The sequence below is a fragment of the Sciurus vulgaris genome (assembly GCF_902686455.1).
Source record: "Sciurus vulgaris genome assembly, chromosome: 3".
NCBI lineage: Eukaryota > Metazoa > Chordata > Mammalia > Rodentia > Sciuridae > Sciurus > Sciurus vulgaris.
The window spans coordinates 73,103,348-73,131,210 of NC_136463.1; the positions used below are offsets into that span (position 1 = coordinate 73,103,348).

Genomic DNA, 27,863 nt, shown 5'->3' on the forward strand with positions numbered 1-27,863 from the left:
GAGTAACTACAATAGCAGACAATATCAAGATAAGAAAATAAACCAGGAGTAACTGATGTTAAGGCTACAGTAATAAAGACACTGTGGCTTAAGTAAAGGGATAAATAATATGAATCAATGGAACAGATTAGAGAACCCAGAAACAGACCCACACACATATGTCCAAATGGCTTCTGACAAAACGGCAAAACCAATTAATGGAAGGACAGTTTTTTCTTAAAAATAAAAACAAGAAAACTCAAAGAATGGATCATAGACTTTAGTGAAATCTTAACACAATACAACTTTCAGGAAAATAAAATATCCAGGACTAGGCAGTGAGTCCCTAGACCTGCCACCAAAAGCTTCATTCATTAAAAAGAAAATTGATACGTTAGACCTCATCTAACTCGAATGTTTCATTTTATGAAAGCACACATTTAAAAACGTGAAGACAGACTACAGGCTAAGAGAAATCTTTACAAATGATGTATTTGACAAAGGACGAGAATCTAGAGTATATAAGAGTGATTAAAACTTAGCATTTTAAAAGCTCCAGTCAGAAAATGAGCAAAAGATATAAAATATTTCACTCAACGGAATATACAGATGGCTAAAGACCTGAAAAGAGAGTCAAACCATCAGCCATTAAGGAAATGCAAATTGGAGTCACAATGCGATTATCATTATACACCTATCTGACTGACTAAAATAAAAGGATAGTAACAACACAAAAAACTTGTGAGGTTATGGAGAAATCAGAACACTCACACTCTTGGGAACACTATATGGTATAGCCACTTTGGGAAACAGTTTGGCAGTTTCTTTTTTAAAAGCTAAGCATGCCACTACCATACAACCATGGGAATTAATCCTAGAGAAATGAAAACTTGTGTTCACATAGAAAAACATATACACAAAATATTCATAGCAATCACAGTTATATAAATGCCCCAAAGATGGCCAGTGTGTATTGAACCCAATGTTGTTTACTTCACCGCAGGCAGAGACCCATTAGCTCCAAAGCCTGCTAGTGCCAAACTAAAATTTTACACATCCTTGTTATTTAAAAAATAGACCACACAAATGGCAAAATTTTAACCATTTAGAGACTTCCTGTTCTGCATACCCCCATGAAACCCACCCAACATCTGTTACCTACTGATAAGATAAAGCCCCAAGCTACTACCACTCTTCAGAGCTCTTGGATCAGAGACTCTTCCTCATGCCACTGAACATCACCTAGATATGTAAGCCCCCTCCAGCACAATGTCTCTCAGGAGGTCTTTGCCCTCTTCTGGGAATCCAGAATAGTGACCCCATCCTGTGCCTCTGGACAAACATCTTCCAAGAAAGTCTTCCTCTATAAACCACCCCATCATAGTACCTCCAAGTAAAGCTTGATCCACCCCAAATCTCTTGAACCCCTCAAGCACACACACACACACACACACACACACACACACACACACACAAATGCAGGGAAAACTGGGAAATCTGAACAAGATAAGTGGGTTATATCAATGTCAAGATGCAGTGTGTACATATGAGTGGTGGTGTACGTCTGTAATTCCAATGATTCAGAAAACTGAGGCAGGAGAATCACAAGTTCAAGTCCAGTCTTGAAAACTTAGTGAGACTCTGTCTAAAAATCAAAAATATAAAGGGCTGGGATATATAAAGGACTTCATAGTAGAGCACCCATGGGCTCAATCCCCAGTACTAAAAAAAAAAAAAAAGATGCAATTTGCAATATGATTATAGAGCTTTGCAAAATGTTACTGTGGTTGGGTCAGGGTGGAGACCAGGTAATGGCCATGAGGAGTTAGTATGCTTTCTTGCAACTTTATGTGAATATATAATTTTCCTAAGAGAAAAATCTAATTGAAAATATTTCTGGATATTTGGAATGTCTGACAACCTGAACTCCCACCATGACAAGTGACAGGATGAACAGGCTTTTCCTCTGCTGGTGCCTCACACCCTCCATAAAGCAGTTACAAGGGACTGCAGGGCAATGAACCACATATGTGCACACCACCCCATGGAGCATGCATGTTTATGTGCACATTGCATGCATACACACACATGCACACACACTCACACACATGGACAGGTCCTGCACAGAAGCCCTCTGCCCTCTCCTCCTGCTAAGAGAACTAGAATTTCAGAGTCCTGCAGATCTGTGTTTTGCTCCTGAATGGTCACTCAGTCCCAACAGCCTCTTCTGTAAAATGGAGAAATGGTTGTACCCTGCAGGCTTCCTCTTGTGAGGACCTGAAACTGTGTCTACAAAGTAGGCATCCCACATTTCAGGGATTAGCAATTTGGGACAAATTATTACTACTGTCATTACTAATAAAACATTACAGCACACTCATGAAAAAGATAAGCTCAAAAACACAGCCCATCAGGGACCAGGGTAGAAAGGTGGTCAGCGTCCCTGGCCCTGCAGTTCGGTTCTTTGAAGAGTGCTCCTCCCCTCCCATGTGTCTTAGAGAAACTAATAGGTGCCAAGCTGGTCCTTGATGACCTCCTCGTGCCCCTTCTGTGTATTAGGGCACACTCACACACGTGAGTGCACACACTCAATCTGGGTTTAGTTCAAACCTAGAATCCATTAAACAAATTCTGCTTTCATTTGCAAACCCCTTATCAGCTAGGCACAGTGGTGCACACCTATAGTCCCAGCTACTTGGGGGTCAAGGTGGGAGGATCATTTGAGCTCAGGAGTTCAAGACCAGCCTGGGCAACATAGCGAGACCTCCATCTCAAAAAAAATTATTCATCAAAACCACTGTCCTACCTTCTATAGTCAGTGGAATTCCCAGGGCTGTTAGTGGAAGAGGAGGGATGAGAACTGCAGAGGGTCTGGGCTAGAATGGGGGCAAGGTGGCTCACCAGATGGTCCCACTTCTGCCCTGTCTGGGGCAGGTCCCCCCAGACCAGCACACTATGGCACCATGGAACATTCTGCTGGGACCAAGGGGATCAATCACCAAAAGAATCAGGTGGGCTTTCCATGCCAAAGAACTAGTTGGTGGGTGGGAGTGGGAACAAAAGACACCATGAAGAAATTCTAAGAGGGAAGCTTCCGAGATTCCCCAAGCATTGAACACTTCAACAGAGGAATATCTGCAGAAAATCTACAGCAGAAAAAAATCACATTTGCACAGTTGCACCCATGAACTTCTAAAGGATCTCCCTCCTGAGTCATTGCCACAACCAGTCTCTGTGCTCAGAACAAGGAAGATGGGCAGGCAGAATCCCCAAGGCCTGGAGGAAATCCCACCTGGAAAAGTACTGAATATTAGAACCAGGGCAAAATACGCAGAAGCCCAAGCAGCCCCTGGCAATATTGCCCTCAAGCTCTGGCCTAGAGTTTGTGTCAAAATGCACAGGGCCCCTTTCCTGGGTAGGAAAGACTCCCACCCCCTCCACCACTCCAGAGCTCTGGCCTCCTTCAAGGCAAATTTTCTAAGAACTGGTACCAAGACAGAGGAGTCTCAGAAAAACAAATCCTGCTTGATCCCACTTAAATTAAGTATCTGATACTATAAAATCCAATTCAGAGAATCAAAGAGTAGAAAGGTGGTAGCCATGGGCCAGAAAGAGGAAGAGATGGGGAGTAACTAATCAATGAACATGGTTTTAGTCAAGTAAGTTGAATAAATTCTACCGATCTGCTGTACATCATTGCACCTAAAGTCAACAGGAATGTATTGTACACTTAAAAAGTCATTAACAGGGTAGGTCTCACGTTAAATGTTCTTACCACAATAAAATTTAGAAATAAGTAAATAAAAATAAAAATGAAAAAGAAATAAGAACCGAGGGGCTGGCCAAGGTTAGCTGCCACCCTAGAAGTACCCAGCTCACCTCACAAAGACTGGAGGCAGTGCCAGATCCAAGCTTGGAGAGCCACCCTCATCTATATGCTAATTAGCCCATGCAAGAATTACAGGGTTAATTAAGCATCACAGCCCTCCCTCCATTTTATCTGCCCTGGACACAGAGGCGAGAGACGGAAATCACAACCTCTGATCAAATTAGCTGTCCACAGGCCGCTCCGGGCCTCTCCTCTCCATGAGGCTTCATAAACTGGCTCCCAGAGTTAATCATGTTTATTTCACAAGGCACCAGGGATTTAGAAAGTGATTAGGAATCAAACCCAGGAGCAACCAGCCCCTGACCCTTCTGCTATCAACTTCCTTCATGCAAAGGGGGTGTTTTATCACTGATAGGCAGCAAATACACACCAGGCCTCATCTTCCTGCCTGAAATGGGATTATCAGTTAGTGGGTAAATGGCTGTCAAGTTGGGAGGTTGAGGCGGGGAGGGGGGTCTCTCTTGCTTTGCTGGGCATGCCCACAACCCATCACCCCAATGCTTAATATTCTTCAAGGAGCAATGCCCTCTTTTATGTTTCTCCCCAGCTATGTGGGCCCAGGTAAGTGAGTAAATCCTCTGAACCTCCTGTTTCTTATTTATTAAGTGAGGGTATGGCACCAGCCAGTAGCATTAAGACTGAGATATGCTGGGGTAGCATGAGTGGCCCTTGGTATCAGGCATCAATAATGTCTGTTTTCCCTTCCTCTTATCCCCACCTACCCCAGACTTGAGTCCTTATTACTCTGCCCCTCACAGTCATGCTCAAAACTACACCCCACCCCACCCCCAAAAGCCTTCTGACAACTCAGCATGTACATGCAACCTCCTGAAACTTCATGGAGAGCAAGGACAGGGATGCTGGGTCACATACCCCTGCTTCTGTAATGAATAACACCTGGCACACAGGAAGTGTGGCAGCCATAAATGTGTGTTGAACAAAAGAACTGCAAGGGCTTACCCAGTGATTCCAGGCTCAGTAAGTAGATGACAAGAGAAATACCAGCCTCCCATATGGTGTGTATAACAGACACAGCTAATCAATCTCCATGGTCTTCCCTGCCAGGGCAGGCTAACCTTACAGGCTTCAACAGAGCACCGCAAGCACACACTACCAAGGAATTGAAGTTGGCCAATTTGCCAACTCCAATTTAACCACTTACATACTGAGCCCCAGGGAGAAATATTCACTTGTTTAAGTTCTCCCAGCTAATTCGTAACAGTGCTGAGCACAGAGCAAAGTCTCTGACACTCTCTCCACATAGCAGACTGAGTTCATCCAAGTCAGCCTCATGCCCCTGGATAGCGTGCAATTGTGAAGGGCCTAGGCCCATACCTTTCTTCACAGGGACTTGGTTTGGACATTTGGTAGGCAGAATTCTCTCATAGACCCTGAGATTTCTACTGCTCAGGTATGAGTCCTGCATAATCCTAGGACTAGGAATATGGGGGACTTTATCTCCAGGATTCGATTATGTCATGCAACACAATTAACTTCAAGATTGGGAAATTATCGGGTGGGCTCAACCTAATCACGTGTACTCTTACCACATGAGTTTCCTCCATCTCAGCAGAAAAGCAGGTCAGAACTTCCAAGCCAGAGAAGAACTCACACGTCTGCCGGCTTAAAGACCAACGGGACCACACAGTCCAGAATTCAGGCAGCCTTTAGGAGCTGAGAGCAACCCCAGCATGAAAGTGGCAACTTAGTCCCGAAACCACAATGAACTGAGTTTTGCCAACAAAAATAATGAGTGTGAGCTGGGGTTGTGGCTCAGTGGTAGAGCGCTTGCCTAGCACGTGTAAAGCACCAGGTTCCATCCTTAGCACGACATGTAAATAAATTATGTCCATCTACAACTAAAAATATTCTTTAAAAAAGTAATGAGTGAGGAAGAGTGGTTTCCCCAGGCTTCCAAAAGATCCCACCCTTGTGATTCCCTGAGAGAAACCTCAGCCACATTGTGCTGGGCTTCTGATCTGTAGAACTAGAAACTGATCAATAGGTGTTGTTTCGTTAGATTTATGGTGATTTGTTACAAAGCACAGAAAATTAACACAGGTTGAAGATTCCTTGTTCGAAATGCTTGAGACCAGAAGTGTTTTGGTTTGGGGATTTTTTTCAGATTTTAGATATTTTTCAGGTTTTGAATTTTTTCATATTTTTCGGATTTTTTCAGATTTCAGAATATATGCATATATATAATGACCCAAGTGTAAACATAAAATTTATTTATATTTCTTACATAGCTTGAGGGTAATTTTACACAGTATTTCTAGTGTGCCTGCACTCTGTCACTTGAAGTAAGGTGTGGACTTTTCCACTTGGGGCATCATATCAGCACTCAAAGTTTCAGATTGTGGAGCATCTCAGATTTTGGATTTTTTAATCAGGAATGTTTAACAAACAGTTGAGGAGTTCATCTGAAGTGAATTCAGCTATATCAGATTTTCTCTGATGGGTCCAAAAAAGGATCTGCCTTAAAATGAATTCTTTTTTATTAGACTGGGGAGAGGTGCCAGCAGATGCACCAACATGTTCTTATCATAACTTAATGCAAATTTGGCTGAGTAGAAGATTATTCTCGCTATGCTCAAAGAGCATGTGAACTAGAATTGGCCCTTCCCAACTCATCAAATGCTGCCACAGATTTTCCTAAGAAGCTGGAGGGTCTCTGGAAAACTGGATGGCAGGAAGCTAGAGAAGGAAGGAAGCTTTGATGGAAATCAGACCCCTTTCTTTCTTTTTCGCAAAGTTCAAAAGTCCTGTTATTGCAGCCACCCCATTAAGCCTCATACCCTAATGGTGTCTGGCACCTGTGGCCAGAAGGTATCAGCAGGCTTATCTCAATCCAGTACATAACTGTCTTGGTAGCCACTACTTGATACCTGCTGTTCCCAACAGAACATAAGCTCCCCGTGCGTAAAAGCCTATCTTCTTGCTCAGCACCCCATCTTCCATCATCCACCCAATGTAGACAACCATAAGAATCCTGTGGACTGTAAATGCCTAGGGTTCCACCAAACCCCACATGACAGCACAGTCAAAACAAGTAAACAGTGAACCTCTGAGCTGCCACTGCTGGGGATGTGAGGTGCTCACCCAGGAAGTAGGGGCCCCCCATGTTTCTCTCTGATGATCACACATTTCCCTCCAGACTTGTAGATAGACAAGAAAGATGGGCCACTGCTATCATTAAGCCTCTTTCACAAAATACCACCAAAATGATATCAATGGGTTTTTAAGTGTGTGTGTATGTGTGTGTGTGTTTCAAGAGAATGGGAGCAGGGATGGCAGCAGATGCAAGATTGCAACCCATTATGGAATCTAGAAAAAGGAGGTGGGAGAGGAGCCAACTTAGAGAACCCAGGCTGCAACCCCTGGTGAGGAGCATGGGCAATGCCAAAGAAAGTGATTGCTGACTCCAAACCACCCCTAGGAGGAAGTTCAGCACACACATGAAGGACCGGAGGAAACATGGCGGATGGAGACACAAAATGTATTATCCCAGCTGGGACAAAGAGAGGGAAGCTATTGATTATACCAGGACAACAGATAGGCCAGGCTGGCCTGGGTGTGGGAATTACTAGAACTGACAAAAAGTAGTGATGGTGGCACTAGACACTCGGAGACCTTCACATCAGGGAGTAGGCAGGGAGGCCCAGCTTAGTGCAGAGTGAACATGAGGTACAAAAGAGAAACAGGGCATGAGGTGAAAGTCTGCATTCAAAACAGTGGAACCACAATTCTCCAGCACACTCTTGGCTCAATGCCCCTGCATTGCTCCCCCACCAGATGGAGACTGGCACTTCACCTGAAGTGGAGTCCCTTCGCTTCCTCCATTTCCACTCCGGCTATCCCCACTCCCTGAAAGTATTTATTTTCTTAATGAGTCACTTTCACACAAACTCTTGTTTCAGAATCTGTTTGGGAAGAATATTTACAGATGTGCAAGGATCCTAAAATTTTACTCCCCATGTAACTGTTCTTAGAAAGCTATTAGAGGATATGCTACAGCAGAATGATGGTATGAAGCAGGAAAAGGATATCAAGAGGCCAGAAGTCATCTCAAGCCTGCTGCAAAAGGACACAGGCCCAGGGGTGAGGGGTAGAGAGGGTAGAGAGCAGTCCAGAACCAGGAAGCCAATGTGGGAAGGTCCAGGAAGAGAGGCAATTGGTATAATGGCAATTTAACTGTTTGAAAAGTAATATTGATTCACATTTAACTGATCTAGTGAAGCATTTAGAAAAAAATAGAGATGGGCACATAGAAATCCAAATAAAGGAGAAATGTGCACATACAAAGTCCAGGAAACATCATCATCTTCTACTTCACTTAACAGTAAGCACAATTTACTGTCATAATAACATAAACACTGACTATTGATTTAACCAAAAGTTGTGATAAAAGTGTTCTGAAGATGAGGGAGGGACTAAGGCAGGGAGTCCATAGAGAGCTAAGTCAAAAGCTCCCATTGTGGTCAATAGACAATGTTTAAAATTGATTAATCGAGAAATAGCTGCATCAGCATAATATTTAGAAATAGGAAGTAAATACTAGCTATGAGCATTGCCAGTAGAAATCCATTTGACATAAATATGTTCTTCTAAACTTCATTATTTCCAAAGGGGTGAAGCATGGCTTTAATAGTACATACACACATACACACACACACACACACACACACACACACACACCCTTGACAAGACAAAATATAAGGGTAGAAATAAAAGAATGAAACCACAGAGGAAGCAGGCAGAGAGATGGATGGCAGGGGAGAAGTGTGTCCCAAACACATAGAGCAGTCTTTACCCCAGAGACCACAGGGTCATGTGGACCAATCCAACAACCAAAGAGAACTCAATAGTCACAAAAATGAACATTCACAATAGGAGGCAATTTAACATCTCTATCTCCAAACTCCCAATATCATCAGCCATTGCTGCCCCAAATTCCACATTATGGATTCTTCAGTCAGAGTTGAGCATTGCTTTTTCCACCCTATAAGTGGAGGCTCTCCTACTTGAATTTCATGCAACATAACGTATCTGGAAAGCACAGGCTGGCTTTCAAGTTCAATTGAGTGCCTTGGCAAGTGATGCAAGTCTCTTAGAATCTCATGTGCAGATGACAAAAGTGGTCATCGTCCTTTGCAACAACTCTGAATGTTCTAGGCTGACTTGTGATATTCTCTGTCAAAGTGTCATTGTTCCAGTATTGAGTCTAGACCTCAGAAAGACCTTCAGCTTCCATTTTTGCTTCTCTTAGAAGGGCTTCTAAGACGTGGGAACAAGCCTAGGCAATTCACTGGGGAGAGGGGAGCAGATGCACAGTCCAGACCCATCACCCCATCCAAAGCCAGCACACTTCCAGACTTGTGAATGAGGCCTATGGGGATACACACGCTCCCTGATGACCCTCCAACTGACCACAGACACATGAGCAGGTCCAGTTGAAATCAGTGAGCCACCCGACAGATGCTAAACAGATGATAGTTGTTTTTTCAGTCACCGTGCTTTGGAACATTTCTATGCAGCAAAAGAAAATTGATATGTCTTCTACAGGAAGTGGAAATATTAATACCTAGTTCACAGGGTTGTTAAGATGTAATAATATTATATGAATGAACCGATAATATTCAAAAATGTTCCTAACCTTCCTATGCCTGAACACAAGAATTTTCAGCAACTCTTTTTCTATTGAAGGATGTGGGGAGGTGGCCAGGAAGTGGTAGCAGGGCTCCCAAAGGACACAGAGGAAACCTCACACGTGGCCTTCATGACCCCCTAATGCAGCCCTGGAGTCCGAGTTGCACTGCCAGCTGGTGACTTGACAAGCACTCAGCTTTGCAAGCAGCTCCGAAAGGAGATTTAACCACTGTAACTGGCTTATTGATTTTGCAATCACATTTTAAGATGCATAATCTGCCACCATCTCCAGTGGCCATTACAGCAGCGTTCCAGGGAAGTTTTATCTCTACCACCTGTGCACAGGACCCTGAGTCAGAAGGGACAGAAGCCACTCCTCGTCATCACAATGGAACACTTGTAAGCACAGCTTAGGGTGTGCCCACCAGTGTTTCGACCCAGACAGCAGTGGTGAATTAAATGATGGAACAGAACCCTCGGGCTTTTCTCACTGACCCCACAAGGCACCCTTGGCAACACCATTTCACAAAGCTTATCTCCTTCACTCAGACTCCTAAAAGGCCTCAGGAAGGGCTGCCCTGGACCCTTGAGGACTGTCCATCTAAATCCTCTATCCACCTTGTAGTGATACTCATAACTTTTCTCAACTGCTCGGCCACATTTAGCTTTATTTTTTACCCCCAGAAGGTCATTTGTTGTTTTGGGTACAAGTCAGTAGACACCTCTTTGCAAGGGTCATGGAACTTTCCAGGAAATACTACCACAAGTAGCTACCATGTAAAACTGTCATGCCCTAGGTTGGGTAGACCACATAAAATCTGTGAGAACAAATACATTCCCTAAAATGAAGCAAACTTACTTTCCTGAACACAGCAGCAGTAGCCATGGAGGTGGGTGTCCATATGAGCAAACTGCCCAGAAGGCAGAATTCTGGATCTAGATAATTAGGAGATGAGAAGACAGGCAGCCCTCAGACGTGTCAGACACGTGGGTGTCCTATCTGTGGCAACTTGGGAAATATCCTTGTACACACCCCAGAGCACCCAATTTGGTCAGCTCCCTTGGAGAGGCCAGTCTGTGATGGCCACCTCCCATTAGTCCCCCTATACTCTATTCTACCCCTGCCCCCACTACCTCCAAGAGTGGTCTTTCTAAAATGCAAGCTTGATCCTCGCTTAAAACCCTATAGAACAAACCTGAGCCTGGCACTCAGCGCCAACCTTTTCTGACCCTAGTGAACACCCCAACCTCATTTTCCACCACTCCTCTCACCCCCGGGGACCCTTTGCTCTACATATGGCACCTCATTGGGGAGGATGTACTACCACATGGGTCCCTGTGCTGCGCCTTCATCCCATTCACTCTTTGTGGTTCACCCAGACAGCCCTCCACACACGGCAGCCTGCGAGGCCCTCAGCATTTCATCTCTCTTTCTTTCTAAAGCTCCCTTCCAGTGCCATCCCATTGTGTGCCACTTATCTGTCCCTGCTGGAGTTTAGATCTAAGTGTCCCCCAAAGGCCATTTGTTAAAGGCTTGGTCCCCAGACTGTGGTGCTACTGAAGGTGGCAGAGTCCTTAGAGGTGGGGCCTAGTGGGAGGTCTCAGGTCATTAGAGGCAGGCCCTTGACAGGGACTGTGGGGCCGGCTCGCTCCTTCCTCTCTTTCCAGCTGTGAGGTGAGTGGTCTTGCTCTGCCACAGGCTCCCCATCACCACCCACCCGGAACAACGGAGCCAACGGACCATGGACTGAAACCTCCAAGACTGGGAGACAAATTAACCTTTCTTCTTTATAAGTTGAATAGATTGGGTTTTCGTTATAATGATAAAAAGTTGAATAACAGACCCTCCTGAACTGGAAGGCCTGGGGGCGGGGACGGGGTCTTCTGGAACCCACTTCACACACTGCATCTGGCCCACAGCAAGCCCTTGGTGATGCCTGATAAGGGGATGGCTGAAGTAATGAACAAAGAGAGAATTACACCCACCTGCAAAAGAAGTTGGCTGAGAGTTTAAAAAAAAAAAATCCCAATTAACAACGTAAGTGGCGTTTTGTTGTCTGTTTCAGGACACATGAAATAATTAGTGTTTAGTATACAGAGAACTCTTGAGTGTGAAGCTGGATATAATCAAATGTCAAAACACAGACACCGAAGGAGGAAAAATAAATAGTGTGCCTGGTTAGAAAGGAGTAATAATTCTTGATGAATTTTCCCTGGAAGAGGGGCACCAATTCCAAGACTGTGTTGTAATGCTATGAAGATCATTACAAGTTAGCTGGAAACTGTGGTGAGCCTGGGTTCAGAGTGAAGCTGAGTAACTGGTGCTCCTTGGCCGGCCTGTGTTTGCTGAATCTCCACCATGTATCAGGCACGTTATATCACAAATCTCTCATGAGGCAAACACTCTAGTAATCCCCATTCCGTTGATGTGAAAAGTAAGCCCCAGCAGTTCCATAATTTGTCAAGGACTGAAGTTCATGTCTGCCTAATCTAAGCTATACTCTCTAGCCTGATGCTTACTCTCTAGCCGGGGAGAGCTTCTCTTCCTCAGTTCATCATACCAGGCAATGTAGACCCCAATGGGCATTTTCTCTGGCTCTCTTGGCCTTTGACCTCATGCTTCCTTGGTGTTTTGATTTGGATCTGGAATGTCCCCAAAAGCTTGTGTATTGAAAGCATGGCCCCCACAGCAACAGGGTTCAGAGTTTTTAGGAAACAATTAGATCATGAGGGCTATAACATCACGTGGATTACTATCCGATGAATTTATTTGAATGAACTACTGGGTGGTAACTGTAAGCAGGTGGGGCACAGTTGAGGAAGTATGTTACTAGGGGTGTGGCCCTAGGGACTATATCTGTCCCTGTCGCCCAACCCATTCCACACCCCCCACTCTGCTTGGTGCCTGCCATGAGCTGAGAAGCTTCTTTCCTCTGTCATGCCATGCCCTTCCTTCATGATGTTTCTGCCTTAGAGAAAACCATCCAGGGACCAAGACCTCTGAAACTGTGAGTCAAAATAAACCTTTCCTCCTCTAAATTGTTCTTGTCAGGTATTTTGGTTAGAGCAGCAAAAAGCTAACTAACACACTTGACCGTTGGCACACCCATGCACTGTGTGCAGTTATGCTGCTGGCTGGCAACCAGCCACACCCCCAGAGCATTTGGCTCCTCCTGCCACATCCAGACTCAGGATGATTCAGGCAGAAAGGCCAGAAAGACTCAGGCAAAGGATTCCCATCTGCCCAGTGGATGGCAAGATGACAGACAATCATGGAGAAAGCAAGTTGTCATGAAGCACCTAGCCCACCTTCTCCCTCCTCTCTTCTGCATGAGCCCACACCTGTTCTCAATGCACTCCATCATGTGATGCCTTTAACCATGTTATGACAGTGTGAGATCCTCGCCACATACAGCCACTCAATCTTGAACTCCCTTGTCTCCAGAACTGTAAAGTGAATAAAACTCTTTGAAATCATCCTCCTTCCCCAGCTTCTGTAACCCTGCAGACAGACAGGCTTTTCTCAACCTGAAGTATGTCCCTGTGATGTGAATTGGACATGGTACGGTAGAATGATTAGGAGACAGCATGCAGGTCACAAAAGGCTCCTGATTAAGCATGGTGTTGGGGGGCCACATCTCATGCATGGAGGGTGACACAGACAGCCCAAGCCAAGTCCTTCCTCCATGCATCCAAGAGCTTAGGCCACTTCCAGACCTTTGCTGTGGTAACTGTTGTAAACATGCTGCCATTCATTTTGGTTTTTAAAAACCCTGAAAATTTAACTTAACTTTCTTTATCAAAATGCACTTAAAGTTATTAAGATACTAGTTATAACTGGTACTAGTTATAATCATGCAAAAAAAAAAAAAGTAACTTGCAAATAAATTAAGCAACCCCAACCTCCTTTGTCCACAATGAAAAAACAAACCCCTTGATAGAATTCCAAGGGACTCAGCCACCAGAACAGACCCAAACATTCCCCATGTCCAGTTTATGTGATTGGAAAGGAAAATCAGTGCCCATCCTTTGCATGCATTCCTCTCCCCCACACAGCCCCTCCAGTCCACAAGAAAGCTCCCAGACAGGGTAAACTCACAGCTTCAGGAGAGGCCTTCCTAGAGCCCCGCAACCCAGCTGTGGAAAAACTCAGTCCTAATACACTGTCCACCCAGCCTCACTCAAAAACCTACTTCACGTTTGCATGCATGCACACACATATGCGTACATGCTCACACACTGCACACAATGAATGGTGAACAAACTGCCTAAGCCCAACCACAAAGGACATGCCCTCAGCCAAGGTCATTCCCTTTGAGTGTTGCCAGGCTCTGCATTCAGACTTCCCAGCCCCACTCAAGTCACAGATGCTGCTTCAAAGTCACCCTGTATGTGGGATGGTGAAAGGGCTGGGGGTCCTTGGGCTGGGAGCTTGGTCAGCTCTGTAAAGCCCTCTATTTCCCAGCGGCTCCTAAAAGGTGCTCCCCCCACTTCAGGACACAGCACAACAGTGAGAACAGGTGCCACCCCCACATGCCCCACAGCCCAGCATCTTCCTGGAGTTATCTGGATCCTTGCTGAGAATGTAAGGCACCTGCAACTCTCCCTGGACCTCAGCACAGAGCTAGGGATGGGGGAGGTGCAGGATTTGCACATGGACAGATCACACAATGGGGTGGAGTCAGTGAGCTCTGCTCTGTCTTGTCTCCAGCAGTCAACCTCCTGTGCACCTGGCCGGGTCCCAGAGGCTGGATCCAAGTTGCTCATCAGAAGAACCGGCTCTCTCCTCTGCTGCGTACCAGGGAGCAGGAGAAAGGCCTGGCCACTTCCTGATGCATTATTTATTAGGAGCCCATTAACTGTGGGTGACATCACAGGCATTCGAAGGTAATTTGTGGAAAGTATTGTTAAAGCAATTGATTTGCAAATTCCTTGACAGGGAAAACCAAGCACCAAAGCTGGCAGAGATGTGACATGGAGACTTTTTTTTAAATGTATTTGGGAATAATTGATTGAAAGCTAAGCTGTGTAGCCAGTGAGAAAATGAGATTATTCTGTCTGTTATGCAAAGAAATCATATATTGTACAAAACAGCAGGATGAAGAGCCGTCAAGGCAGCTGGGAGGAACTTATTCCTTCTGGGGTAGGCAGGGGGTGATGTCTTTCTTTCCAAATTCAAGTCAATTCCTTATCATTCCTTTCAACCCCAAAACTCCATTCCTCCTCCTCCCTGTGTCCCTGCACCCCTCCACCTGCCCCCCATGGACCCTGAGCCTCAGTCAGACCCCTTCTTCCCTTACACCCCCAATGGGGCTTTTGGTCCTGAAGATCCCCATCAATAGTAACCCCAAGGATGTTAAGGACCATGCTAGCCCAGACCTGATCCTCAGGGGTCCAGGGCCACCAGGGCAGCAGATGGAACAAGGGAAGGTGCAGGGCTGAGGAGCTTGCAGCAGTCAGTCTCCCTCGCCTGACTCGCTCAGACCCCCAATAATCTATGCTACACTTTCTTAGCCCACAAAGCTGGCTGCTACTTCCTCCTCTGAACTCCCCAGCCTTCCAGGATGGCCACAGCTCCTTTGCAAAGCCACAGCAGTGTCAAACTGCCCTGGACCTCCCACACATGCGTACATACATCTGCTCACACCTTTGTGCCAGACTAGCACACTGCCCCATGTCTTGCCTACCAAGCCAGCATATTCAGTCTTTCCAGGTGTAGTTCAAATGTCTCCTCCTCCGGAAAGCCTTCTCTGACTACCCCAGGCAGACAGTCTTGGGTGCACCCACTTCCCCAGCACCAGTGCATTCCCTGTAGGGCTTTCCCTTCCCTAGATTATGAACTCAGAGATTCCAAGATGGTAAATGCCGGCCTGCCATGAATCCAGGCACACAGGAATGAAGGAGTGAATGAATGAACCACTGCCTGTATTCCAGTCCTGGCTCCTTTGATTTCTCCCAAGTCTGAGGAAATCCTGGGCCATGTAGGCTGATCACGGGGGGTTTTAGGGAGGCGAGGTAGATGCAGGTTTTACTAGCAGTTCTCATTGCTCTGGGTTAAAGGATCAATCAAACTTTGAGCTCCCTGGTCAGAAGATAATACAATCACAGGGAAGCCTGGTTCAAAAGAAATCAGAGTCAACCGTCAGAACCCAAACCACATGCAGAAGCTGCATAACATGAATAGGCTCAGCCAGCACCCTGAGCCTATGGATTTACCCAGTTAGAAACACAAATGTGCCTCTGGGGGTCTGAACGACTAGTCCTGCCACCTATATAACTGTAATCCTGGGCAAATCTTCACTGAGCCTGTCTTTTGTCTGTTGAATGGGAGTCATATTTGCACCAACCTGAAGATGGCCGTAAGGGTTCCATGTGCAGGCTTTGGGATCCCTCCTGTTCTGCTCCTAGTGGATTACTGGGGGTCTGAACAGATCAGGTGAAGTCTGAATGCTTTACCCATTGTGCTCTCCCTAAGGATATGTCAAAGGACAAAATTCTAGCACATTGAAAGATCTCAATTAGCTTTATTCACAATTCTAGAATTGAGCAGCTCTTCATTCCATAAAATAGAAGGAGGTATCCAAAGATCTGAGCAGAGAAGTTTGGCTTTATAGACAGAAAAGGCAGAAGTCAGCAGAAACCAAGAGCAGCTGGTCATTCCAAAGCTGGTCATTCCAAACTGGTTACTTCCCTTGTAGTGCAGGGACAGGGAGACAGAATAACAGGAAAACAGCCAGTTGGTTAGCATCAGGTTATTTTTTTCTTTGTAAGAATTAAAACAGAGGGAACTTCATTTTGCTGATTTGAACTGGCTATTTGGGAAACAAAGGCCTGTTACTTTTCTGATTTCTCCTGAAGGTCAGATAACAACTTCATTTAGGTGTGGTGATGTAGAAATTTAGCAGGACCTACTCCGATTTGATTCTTAGTTTGGTCTGTTGGGGACTCATGCAGAAGCCTGGCCCAACAATGGTCTTCGCTCACGTTTATTTAACAAGTAGAAATTCTTGCTACGACTTCTTCATCCAATGGTTTTATTCATAGAATCACACTGAAAATATCTATCAACCTGATTTAGATTTTCATGTCTATTTTGTATATTAGGAATCTGAGACTCATGGAATAATTTAGTTGCCTAAGATTACTTGCTAAAAGTGGTGGGTTCTGGTCAGACTTGGCCATACCAGTACCCAGAAACATTGACCCCTAGAAGGCAGCTCCTGCCTCCTCCTAAGGGGAACTAGGGAAGAGCAAGTTTCGCTAGAATTCTCCCAGAGTCCCCAGTGCAACCACAGTGGGAACCACTGGCAAGTGGAAGGTTGGACTATGACACCGTCTCCTTCAAACACTCACATTTTCCAGCTCACCTTATGGCTTCACACAGTGAACTTGACTCTAGGGTAGGAGGAAGCAGGCTTCCCCAGGGAACTCATGCTGGAGGGCCACCAACTGTCAGGGTTTGCCTGGGGGTGAGGGGGACATAGGTCTTGCAGTGCACAAACCAGGAGAGCCCCAGGCAAGCCAAGACAAGTTGGTCATGCTAATTCTAACCACCTTTAAGAAGCTAGAAAATATAATAGTGCATTCAAATATTTTGGTAACAGAGAAACATATCATTAGGCCCATTCACTTTAAATAAGTCCACATTTCCTAAGACAACATCTGGAAAACAGAGTAAGAAAGTTTCCTTTTTTTTTAATTGACACATAATAATTATACATATTTATGACATACAAAAGGATATTTCAATACATGTATATAATATGTGATAATCAAATCAGCATAATTAGCACTTCCATCATCTCATTTATCATTCTTTGCTTTACATTCAAAATCTTTTAGCTATTTTGAAATTTACAGTTAGTTATTAACTATAGTCACCCTACTGTGCTATAGAACACTAGAACTTATTCCTCCTAAATGTAATTTTGTACCCATTGACCATCCTCTCCCTATCTCTGACCTCACACCCAAGCCCCCTGCCTCCCAGCCCAGCATTGTTTGGTGAAAGGAAGCATATCGCCCTCCCCTTCCTCCTCCTTTGCCAGCTCCTGCCCTGATTGATGAGCATAACTGTTTAGCAACACTCATCTTAAGGTCATAATAAATTTATATCATCTTCATTTCTTCCTCCTTATAATGCTTGCAATTCCACTGAGAAGGCTTACTATGCAAATCACCCATACTAGTTCAAACATGATAATCATTTATTTACTTTAATCCCAAATTTTGTCCTTTGTCATTGAGAGTCCCTTGGAATTTGAGATGGGTATGAGATAAGGTAGAAGTTTTAACTGCCTGGACCCCCAGGGAAAATCTATAGATCTTTATTATTTAAGAGTTTAGGAGATCCCACAGGCCAGGCTCAGGAAAGCTAATGATCTTGCATACACCTTTCCCAACCCCAAGCTTCCAAAGCTCAGTTCCCAGTAAAATGGCTCCCTTAACACCCAGCCAGAACCCCAGGGCCTTCTCAAACCAGGCCAATTCATGACTCCTGAGTAGTATCCCCTGGACTAACCTTGTTAAATAAAAATAAATAAAATGACAAGGACATCAAAGATCCTCCCCATGTAGTGGAAACACAGGTAGGTAAAGAGAAGGAAGACACAATAGCACAAGTACAGAGCAGACAGGATAAGAGAGACAGTGATTGTGCAGCCTTGGGTCATTGGAAAAAGAAAAACACCATAGGAGTTAAGAATGATAGACCAGGTGTGAAAGGTCTACAGCCCTCCTGGCAGAGAAGAGCCCCCTCCTCCCAATGAGGTCTTCAGTGTTCTGGGATGCTACACAAACAATTCCTGCCTCCAGGATACCCGCTGCCTGAGGATGAGAGGGGTTTGGATCAGAAGAGTAGCTTTTTGATTGAGTTCTCCCACCCACCCCAAAGGATAGTTGGAAATAACATGGAAGTTCCTCATGCAGTGGTTCAAAACCCATCTGCATTCCAGTTCTGGACAAGATGGAGTAAGTGCATTTGTCACCATTCCTTTCACAAAGCACAGCTAAAAACCCTGAGCATTGTATATAATCCAAACATATAAAAAGGCTGGAAAGTGGAGAGAAAAAGGGTGCCTCAAGAGACAAGAGCAGTCAGGTCCCAGAGGGTTTTTAATTTGGTTGTTTGGGGAGTTTTGCCATATACATTTCAGTTTGGATGCTGATAATCTGGAATAGTCAGCTGTCCAAAGGACCAAATAAGGCATCATAGCAAGACTGGAAACTTTCAGACAATAATTGCTTTACTCCAGCCAAGGAAGAAAATCTATGACCCTACTCCCACCAGTGAAGGCCAAAGACTCATCTCTACCAGAATTGAATATTCCCCACCCCTGCTCACAGCATCCCTGGAGTCCATGAAGGGATCCTGGATTTGTACCTCCAGTTGGTGTAATCAGACACCCTTCTCCATCCTTGCTGAAGTGGTGTCCCAGGAGACCACATGTGCTGGAGTGTCTTCCACCACCCAGCAGTGAGGAGGTTACTCCCCACTCTGTAGCATTACGGGAGAACAGATGGGAAGCAGTGAAGAGGCACCCAGGCCACACATTGCAGCAATGTCAAGGCATCCCTTCCTGACAGAGCTGTCCATGGAGGCCAAAGGGGGAACCAGAGTCCATACCCACCTCAGAGCAGAAATACCCTCCTTCTCTGCAGGAGCAGAGTCCAAGAAGGCCTGATAAAAGAGATTTAAATAATATCTGCAGTTTTATAATACCCAAAAGGCCGAGGAGTCAAATGAAAATCACTCATACCAGGAATCGAGAAAATCTGAACTTGAATGAGAAAGACAATTAACGAATGGTATTTTAGTCAGCTTTTTCACTAATGTGACTAAAGGACCCCACCAGAACAACCACAGAGGAGAAGTTTATTTTAGAGCTCACAGTTTCAGAGGTCTTAGTCCATAGAAGGCAGTCTCCATTCCTTGAGGCTCCAGGTGAAGCTTAACATCATGGCAGGAGAGCGTGACAAAGAGAAGCAGCTCACATCATGATCAGAAAGCAGAGAGAGAGAGGCTCCACTGGCCAGATACAAATATATACTCAAAGCCAAGCCCCAGTTCCCACCTCCTCCAGCCACACCCTACCACTTAAGTTACCACTCAGTTAATCCCTATCAGGGGATTAATTCACTGATTCGGTTAAGACTCCTACAACCCATTCATTTCTCCTCTGAACCTTTTCGCATTGTCTCACACATGAGCTTTTAAAGGACACCTCATATCCAAACCAAAACAACTGGCAACACTGATATGGCACAAATGTTGGAATTATCTAATAAGGATTTTAAAGCAGTCATGATAAAAATGCCACAATGATGCTACAATAATGCATTCATGATCACATTTCAAATGAGAAAACAGAGAATCTTACAAAGAAATAAAATACCTGAAAAAAAACCAAAAGGAAATTTTAGAGCTGAAAAATACGTTAACTGTCATAAAAATCTCAATGGATGGGGAAAAGTGGAATATAGAGGAGAGAAGACTCAGTGAACTTGAATATAGAGAGAAATTATCCAAAAAGCAGAAAGAACATAGACTGGAAAGGAGAAAAAGAGAACTCACAAATCTGTGGGACAATAACAAAATGGCTAAGATTATGTCATCTGAGTCCAAGAGGAAAAGGAGAAAGAATGGGACTGAAAATATATTCAAGAAGTAAAGACCAAAATATCCACAAGTTTGGCACAAGACATAAACCTCCACATTCAAGAAACTGAGCAAACAGCAAGCAGGATAAACACAAAGAAATTATGCTACGGATATCATAATCAGACTTCTGAATACTAAAGACAAATTTAAAAATCTTAAAAGCATCAAGAGAGAAAAGATAACTTACTTTAAAGAAGATATAACCTGAATGAAAGAAGATCTTACCTTAGAAACCATAGGAACCACAAGCAGTAACTCAGTATATTTCAAGTGCTGAAAGAAAAGAGCAAGAAACGTCTTGAAAAAGAAAAAAAAAATTATTAAAGAAGGCATCTTGAAAAACCAGAAAGAAAAAAACAACAGAAAAAGTAAAAATATAGGTAAACAGAGAAACTCCTCTTGAGTTTCCTAATGACTGAAGCAGAAATTATATCATTGTCTAACATGGTTCTCAAGGTAGGTAGAGAAAACCCTTAGGACAATTACATTCTAAATGGGGGACAGTAAAGGGAAATAGAGGGAAGAAAATTTGCTGTACTTCACTCAAACTAATAAAATGCCAACACCAGTAGACTTAGAAATTTAAAGCAATAAATGCTTACATCAGAAAAGAGGAAAAAATTATGTGTTAGTCATTTTCCATTATTGTAATCAAATACCTGAGATAATCAACTTATAAGAAGAAAAGCTTTCTTTTGGTTCACAGTTTGGGGAGGTTACAGTCCATGATCGATTGGCCCCATTGATGAGGCAGCACATTATGGCAGGAATGCAGGGGAGAGCCAAACCACAGACCTCTTCAGCAGGAAGCAAAAAGAAAGAATGAGGAAGGGGCCAGGGTTCCACAGTCCCCTTCCAAGACACCTCCCCAGTGACCTAGAGACCTCCCACTAGGGCCCACCTCCTGAGGTTCCACCTCCTCCCAACAGCACTCCAGGCAGGCGATAAGCCTTTAACACATGAGCCTTTGGGGGATACTCATTCAAACCATTGCAGATTTAAAATAATAAATTAAGATCCCTCCTTAAGAAACTAGGAAGAAAAAAAAAGAGCAGAATAAACCCCAAGCAAGCAGAAGGAAGAAACTACTGAAGGCAAGAGCAAAAATCAATGAAATGGAAAACAGAAAACAATAGAGAAAATCAATGAAATGAAAAATTGAGTTCCTTGAAAAAAATCAATAAAATTAACAAATGTCTGCCAAGACTGACAAAGAAAAAGGGAAAGATAGAAATTACCAATCAGGACTGTAACAGGGGCTGTCACTGCAGGGCCTAGAACCTGCAGGCATTGAAAGGACAGTAAAGGAACAGTAACATGAACAATTTTACATGCAAAAATACACAGATGAAACCAATCACTTCCTCAAAAAGTACAAACTACCACAATTCCCTCAGTACAAAATAAATAGCTTGAGTAACCCTATAATTCTTAAAGAAATTGAATTTGTAATTTAAAAGCTCCCAAAAAGGAAATCTATAGGGCCAGATGGTTGCACTGGATAATTCTACTGAATACTTAAAGAATTAATGCCTATTCTCACAATCTTTCCCAGGAAACAGAAAACTAGAGAATGTTTCTGAGCTCACTTTATAAAGCCAGATACCATAAGACAGAGAGAACAGTCAGTCCTGCATATCCACAGTTCCATGTCTGTGAGTTCACCCAAACCCAGATTTAAAATATTTGAAAAAAAATTGTGTCTGTACTGAGCATGTACAAACTTTTCTCATCATTATTCCCTAAACAATACAGTATAACAACTATTTCCATAGCATTTACATTGTTTCGGGTACTAAGAATAATCAAGAGATGACTTAAAGCATATGGAAAGACATGCATAGATTGTATGCAAATAAAATGTTTCTAATAAGAGACTTGAACATATGATGATTTGGGTATCTGAAAAGGGAACTGGAACCAATCTCCTTTGGATATCAAAGAATGACTACACAGAGAAAGAAAACTATAATCCAATATCCCTCACATACATAGATGTAAAAATCCTTAACATAACATTAGCTAATAGAATTCAGCAACAAATTTGAAAAGAATTACACATCATGATTAAAGGGGGTTAATTCCAGGTATGCCAGGCTGGTACAACATTCAAGAATCAATCAATGTAATCCACCGTATTAGCAAACTAAAGAAGAAAAAATCATATGATCATATATCAACCGATGCAGAAAAAGCTCTTGTCATAATACAATAACATGGAAGAATTCTTAAAAAATTACAGGGAACTCCCTCAACTTTATGAAGAACTTATACAAAAAAACCTGCAGTTAATATTACACTTAATGATGAAAGACAATGTTTTCCCCTTAAAATTGGAACATGGCAGGAAGGTCACTCGCCACTGCTATTCTATGTAACTCTAGCCAGTGCAACTAAGAGGAGAGGGGCAGGGAAGGGAGGCATGCAGATCAGAAAGGAAGAAACAAAGTTACTGACAGTTAACATATTAAGCTGTCAATTTAGAAAGGCTCATGGATTCTATAAAACAAATCCTAGAACTAATTTCAGCAACTAATTTGAGAATAAAAAATCAACATGTAAAAATCAACTCTATTTCTTTATACTAGCAATGAACCCATGGAAATTGAAACCAAAAACAAAACTATTTAGAGCTATGCATTTTTTTTCTGCAGTACTGGGAATTGAACCTAGAACCTTGCACATGCCAGGCAAGCACTCTAAAACTGAGTTATAGCACCACCCTAAAATATATATAAACCTAATACAACATATACTTAGCTGAAGATTACAGAACACGGATCAAAGTAATCAAAATCTAAATAAGTGGACAGCCATACAGTGTCCATGGATGGAAATGAGTCTTTACCAAACTGAATCATTTTTCAAAAATACCAATTTGATCCCCAAATGGTCTGCAATTTTAACCCAACTCCTATCAAAATCCCAACAAGAATTTTTGAAGATATAGACAAAAAAATCCCAAAATTTATGTGGCAGGTCAAGAGATCTGCAATAACAAAAATAATTTTGAAAAGAAGAATAAAGTGGGAAGAATCACTGTATGCAATTTTAAGTCTTAGCTACGGTAATCAAGACTTTGTTGTATAGGCAGAGGGACAGACATATAAATCAATGGAACAAAATAGAGAAACCAGAAATAGACCCACACAAGTATGATCAACTTATTTTTGGCAAAGATACAAATACAACAGAGAAAAGATAACCCATTCAAAACATGGTGCAACAAGCTGGGTGCCAAGGCGCATGCCTGTAATCCCAATGGCTCTGAAGGCTGTGGCAGGAGGATCGTGGGTTCGAAGCCAGCCTCAGAAAAAGCAAGGTCCTAAGCAACTCAGTGAGACCCTGTCTCTAAATAAAATACATAAAATAAGGCTAGGGATGTGGCTCAGTGTTTGAGTGTTCAAGTGTCCCTGAGTTCCATCCCCAGTATGGAAATGCAAAAAATGCTGCAGTGGCAATTATATATTCACAGGCAAAAAAAAAAAAAATAATCTTGACTTAAGTTTCATCCCTTATACAAAAATTAACTCAAAATGGATTTACCTACAAAACATGAAACTAAAAAACTTTTAGAAAAAAAAAAAACAGAAGAAAATTTTCAGGTATTCACACTTGGTGAACCCTTCCTAGACATGACACCAAAGATCCATAAAAGAGAAATATTGATAAGCTAGATGCTATGATTTGGATAAGTGTCCCCCAAAGGCTTGTTTCCCAGACTGTGGTCCTGTTGGGAAGGGGTAGAACCTTTAAGAGGAGAGGCCATGGGGGATGGGAGGGGTTAGCGTTAGGGTTAGGGTTAGGTTTAGGGTTAGGTTTAAGGAGGGTGGTAAGAATGGAGGAAGGAAGGACTGTATAGAGGGAAAAGAGGGGTGGGAGGGGTGGGGGGGAAGGGAAAAAAAATAACAGAATGAATCAAACAACATAACCCATGTAAATGTATGATTACACAAATGGTATGCCTTTTACGCCATGTACAAACAGAGAAACAACATGCATCCATTTGTTTACAATAAAAAAAAAAAAAAAAAAAGAGGCGAGGGCCTTCTGGGGGAACTTAGGTCACGGCAGGTCTGCCCTTGAAGGAGCTATCGGGACTCCCAGCCCCTTTCTTTCTCTTTTGCATCCCAAATGCCATGAGGTGAGCAGCCTCCTCCACCAGCTGCTCCCATCACGATGTTCTGCCTCACCATAGGCCCCAAAGCAACAGGCCAAACAGATTGTGGACCAAAGCTCCAAAACTGTTAGCCAGAATAAATTTTACCACCTTGCAAGTGGACATATCTCAGGTACATGTTATAGTAACAGAAAGCTAACACATTTGACTACATCAATATTTAATTTTTATCCGTGAGCAACCCTGCTCACAGGATAAAAAGAAAAAACTAGATGGGAGAAAATATGTTCAAACCCCATATCCATAAATGGCTTATTTCTAGGAATATATAAGGAACATTCTTTGTGTATAATCTATAAACATGAAAGTTTATAAAATTGTATATTTTATATAATTTATCAAATTTCATAAGTATATATATATCTATATCTAAAACTCAACAGTAAAAATAACAAATAATCCACTTAGAAAACAGGCAAAGAGCATGAAGAAGCATTTTCCAGAAGAGGATATCCAAGTGCCAAATAAGCCCCCAAAGATTCATGTGTTGAAGATCTGGTCCCCAAAGCAGCAATGTTTGGAGGTGGATTTTTAGGTAATAATTGGATCATGAGTGCTCTGACCTCATCCAGTGGATTAATCTATTGATAGTGGAATGAATTACTAGGAGGTGAGACTTAGAGGAAGTAGATCACTGAGACATAGCCTGGAAGGTCTTATCTTCTCTCTGGACCCCTCCTCCCTCCCTCTTTCTCTTTCTACCCTTCCTTCCTGGCTGCCATGAACTGAGTAGCTTTCCTCTGCCATGCCCTTCTGCCATAATGTTCTGTCTCTTCTCAGCCCCAGAGAAATGCAGCCAGCCAACCACAGACTGAAAACTCTGAAACTATGACACCACAATCTTTTTCCTCCTCTCAGTGTTGTTGCTCGATCTATTTTGGTCACAGCCACACAACAAGTTGACCAATACACACACAGATCCGTCTGAATCTACAGTGGCTCATCCCCTGAGGAGTTACAAACCAATCCACACTGAACTTCCTGTCCTGGGCACAAACAGAACACAAGGGGATAGTGTTCGTTCAAAGCCCTTGCTCAGGGTGTGTCCCAGCCTTCCAAACGCTTGTACTAGGGCAGTTGTGCTAGGAGTGTCTGCTTAGCCCTCCAGTCCTGGCTGGCTGACCAAGAGTGACTTCCACCAGCTGTCAGGCCTTTCCAAGCCTCCCTCTCTTTTGACTATTTGCTTCAGTGAAGGAATTAACCTGGCCCCAGCAAAAAACACCTGTGAGTATTCAAGTGGTTTCCAACATGCAATCCTAAGGACTGCTGCGTTTCCTACCCAAGAGGAAATAGGCCTAGAACTACCCCAGATGTTTAAGTCACTCAAAAGTAGCAGCCAGTCCCCACAGAAAATGGGCGGAGGTAGGATACGGGGTGCACAGAGTCCCAGAGTTGGCTCTTAGGAGCAATGTTCATCCTACCTGCTGGAGGGAGTGGTGGCACTTGCACAGGAGACAACTCAGTCCATCTCCTGGCCAGACCCCTGTGCTCTGTAACCTGGTGATTCTTCTTTTCTTCCTTCCTGTAAACTGGCTCATTGCTCACATCTTGAGCATCCAGCTGCACCTGGATAAAAGCTGGCGGCCAGTTTTTTGCAGGCCCTGTAATAACTTCCTGGAATCACAATTCCACCTTCTCCATTCAATAGCATTCATCAGGCACAAAGCACCCCACTCTGTCTGGTATTTTAATCCATGGTTTTTCAAAGGTCAGCATTCTGAGGCCAGGGAGCTACAGGCACTTGCCTAAGTCCCCAGACTGAAGAGAGGCAAAACTGGGAAATGGACCCTTGAGGAGACCCCAAGGCCTATCCAGTGGCTTTGACCCTGACAGAGACAAGCAGAGAAGGATGGATGAGTCCAGACCCACCTGCTCACAGGGTTCCTGCAAATGACCTGATCACCTTCCACTCAGCAGGACCTCTTAATTTGACAGTTCCAATGTGCAAAAGGACCCAATTTTAGAATATTCATAAGATGAACATATGCACTGTCCAATCAAAACCTGTAAGGAGGTAATGGTTAGCAGTATAAAAAAATTCTTTGCTTTGAAAACTCTTTATGAAAAAGTACTCTTCTAAGCATTTAAAGTATGATCCAATGTTCTGCATTTTTATTTACAAGCCACCTTCTCCAAAAGCCCAGGCAAACCAAGGATTAGACCTCAGAGCGGGCGACCCCCAGGCAGGGATCCCCCAGAGGCTGCCCAGGTGCTTGTTAACCATTGAGCTTCCATATTAGTGCCAATTGTGCCTGACTTCCAGAAAGGGGAGAAAATGAGTTTTTATTTGTTCGACTTAATTTAAACATATGCAATATGACTTAGGTCCATCTACAACTGAAATTAACCAGTTTAACATCTTCCCACAGGAGAGGGAAGAAACCCTTAAAAATCTGCAGAAAAGCCAGCCCTATAGCAAAGATATTTTCTTATCTCTTTGGTTGAAGGCATTATTATTCAAAAACTTCTCAAATCAGGTTACTGTTAGTCTTTAACATTGTTTAGTACTCTAAACTGGTCCTAAAATATTCATTTCTTGTGCTTGACCTTATGAGACTCTTGCAACAACCCTGAAGACATGAAGAAACATCTCTGATAGAGGAAAGCACCAAGTCTCAGAGAAGTTAATGAATATGTCCAAGATCACACAACTAAGTAGCACCCTTAGGATGGGATCTCCTGCCTCCACACCTGGTGCTGGTCCTTGGTGCCAAGGCCTACCTCCTCAGGCCTTGGTATCAGCTGATTTCTTTCTGTTCACCAGCTGATAGCTAGCCATCATTCCAGTTCTACCATCACAGGTAGAAGAACTCTGGCAGTCACAGGGAAAGTAAAAATCAAAACTCAACTACACTGAACTTTGCATTTTAGTCTCCCAAATTCTTCTGCATTGCCAAGGGCAAAGAAGAGAATAATTTACTTGGTCCAATCTTCCCTTCCAACTCATCTAATTAATATGTTGATGGCCTTCCCTTTTTATCAAGGGGATTTCTCATTAATTAGCACATCACTATGGCTCTGAGCTGTCCTTAAACCAACAATGGAATGGTACTCTGAAAGGTACAGTGGACTCACATCAGCAGAGCTGGAAAAAGGCTAAGCCAAATTTGTGAGGTCCCTTCCAAATCTAAGAACAAAAAAATACAACCAGAGGAAGTTGCATGGCTGAAGTAGGAGGAGATGCATAGTCTAGCCATAATCTTTTCTCTCACTGCACCTGTGTAGGTATGAAAAAAAAATGAACTCAGGGATTTCTTTGAAGGTAAATGGAAACAAAAGCTGGGTCCCTATGCTCCCAACACTCCCAATTACATGTTGGAAGGAGCCAGCAGGACAGATCTGTAACTTCAAGTTTCTGGACATAGTAGGTATTTAATACACAATTACAGGATTGATTGTGTTAAATTAGGAATGTGGAAATAAAGTTATCCCATGGGAAAACCTGGAAGAGAACACAGAGTGAACATGTAGGTGGGAACAGAAAGCCCACACCGAGAGGGAATGCG

At 43.4% G+C, this 27,863-nt stretch overlaps 1 long non-coding RNA gene across 2 annotated transcripts in view; it reads right to left on the reverse strand.

Moving 5' to 3' along the window:
- Positions 1 to 25,856, reverse strand: part of LOC306655863 — a 42,243-nt gene extending 16,387 nt beyond the window's left edge. For both annotated transcript variants that reach the window (XR_013762328.1, XR_013762329.1), the window contains exons 1-2: positions 25,779 to 25,856; positions 20,403 to 20,450 (exon numbers count right to left, since the gene is read on the reverse strand). This is a non-coding gene — a long non-coding RNA (uncharacterized lncRNA). The remainder of the gene's footprint in view (positions 1 to 20,402; positions 20,451 to 25,778) is intronic.
- Positions 25,857 to 27,863: the final 2,007 nt, after the last annotated feature.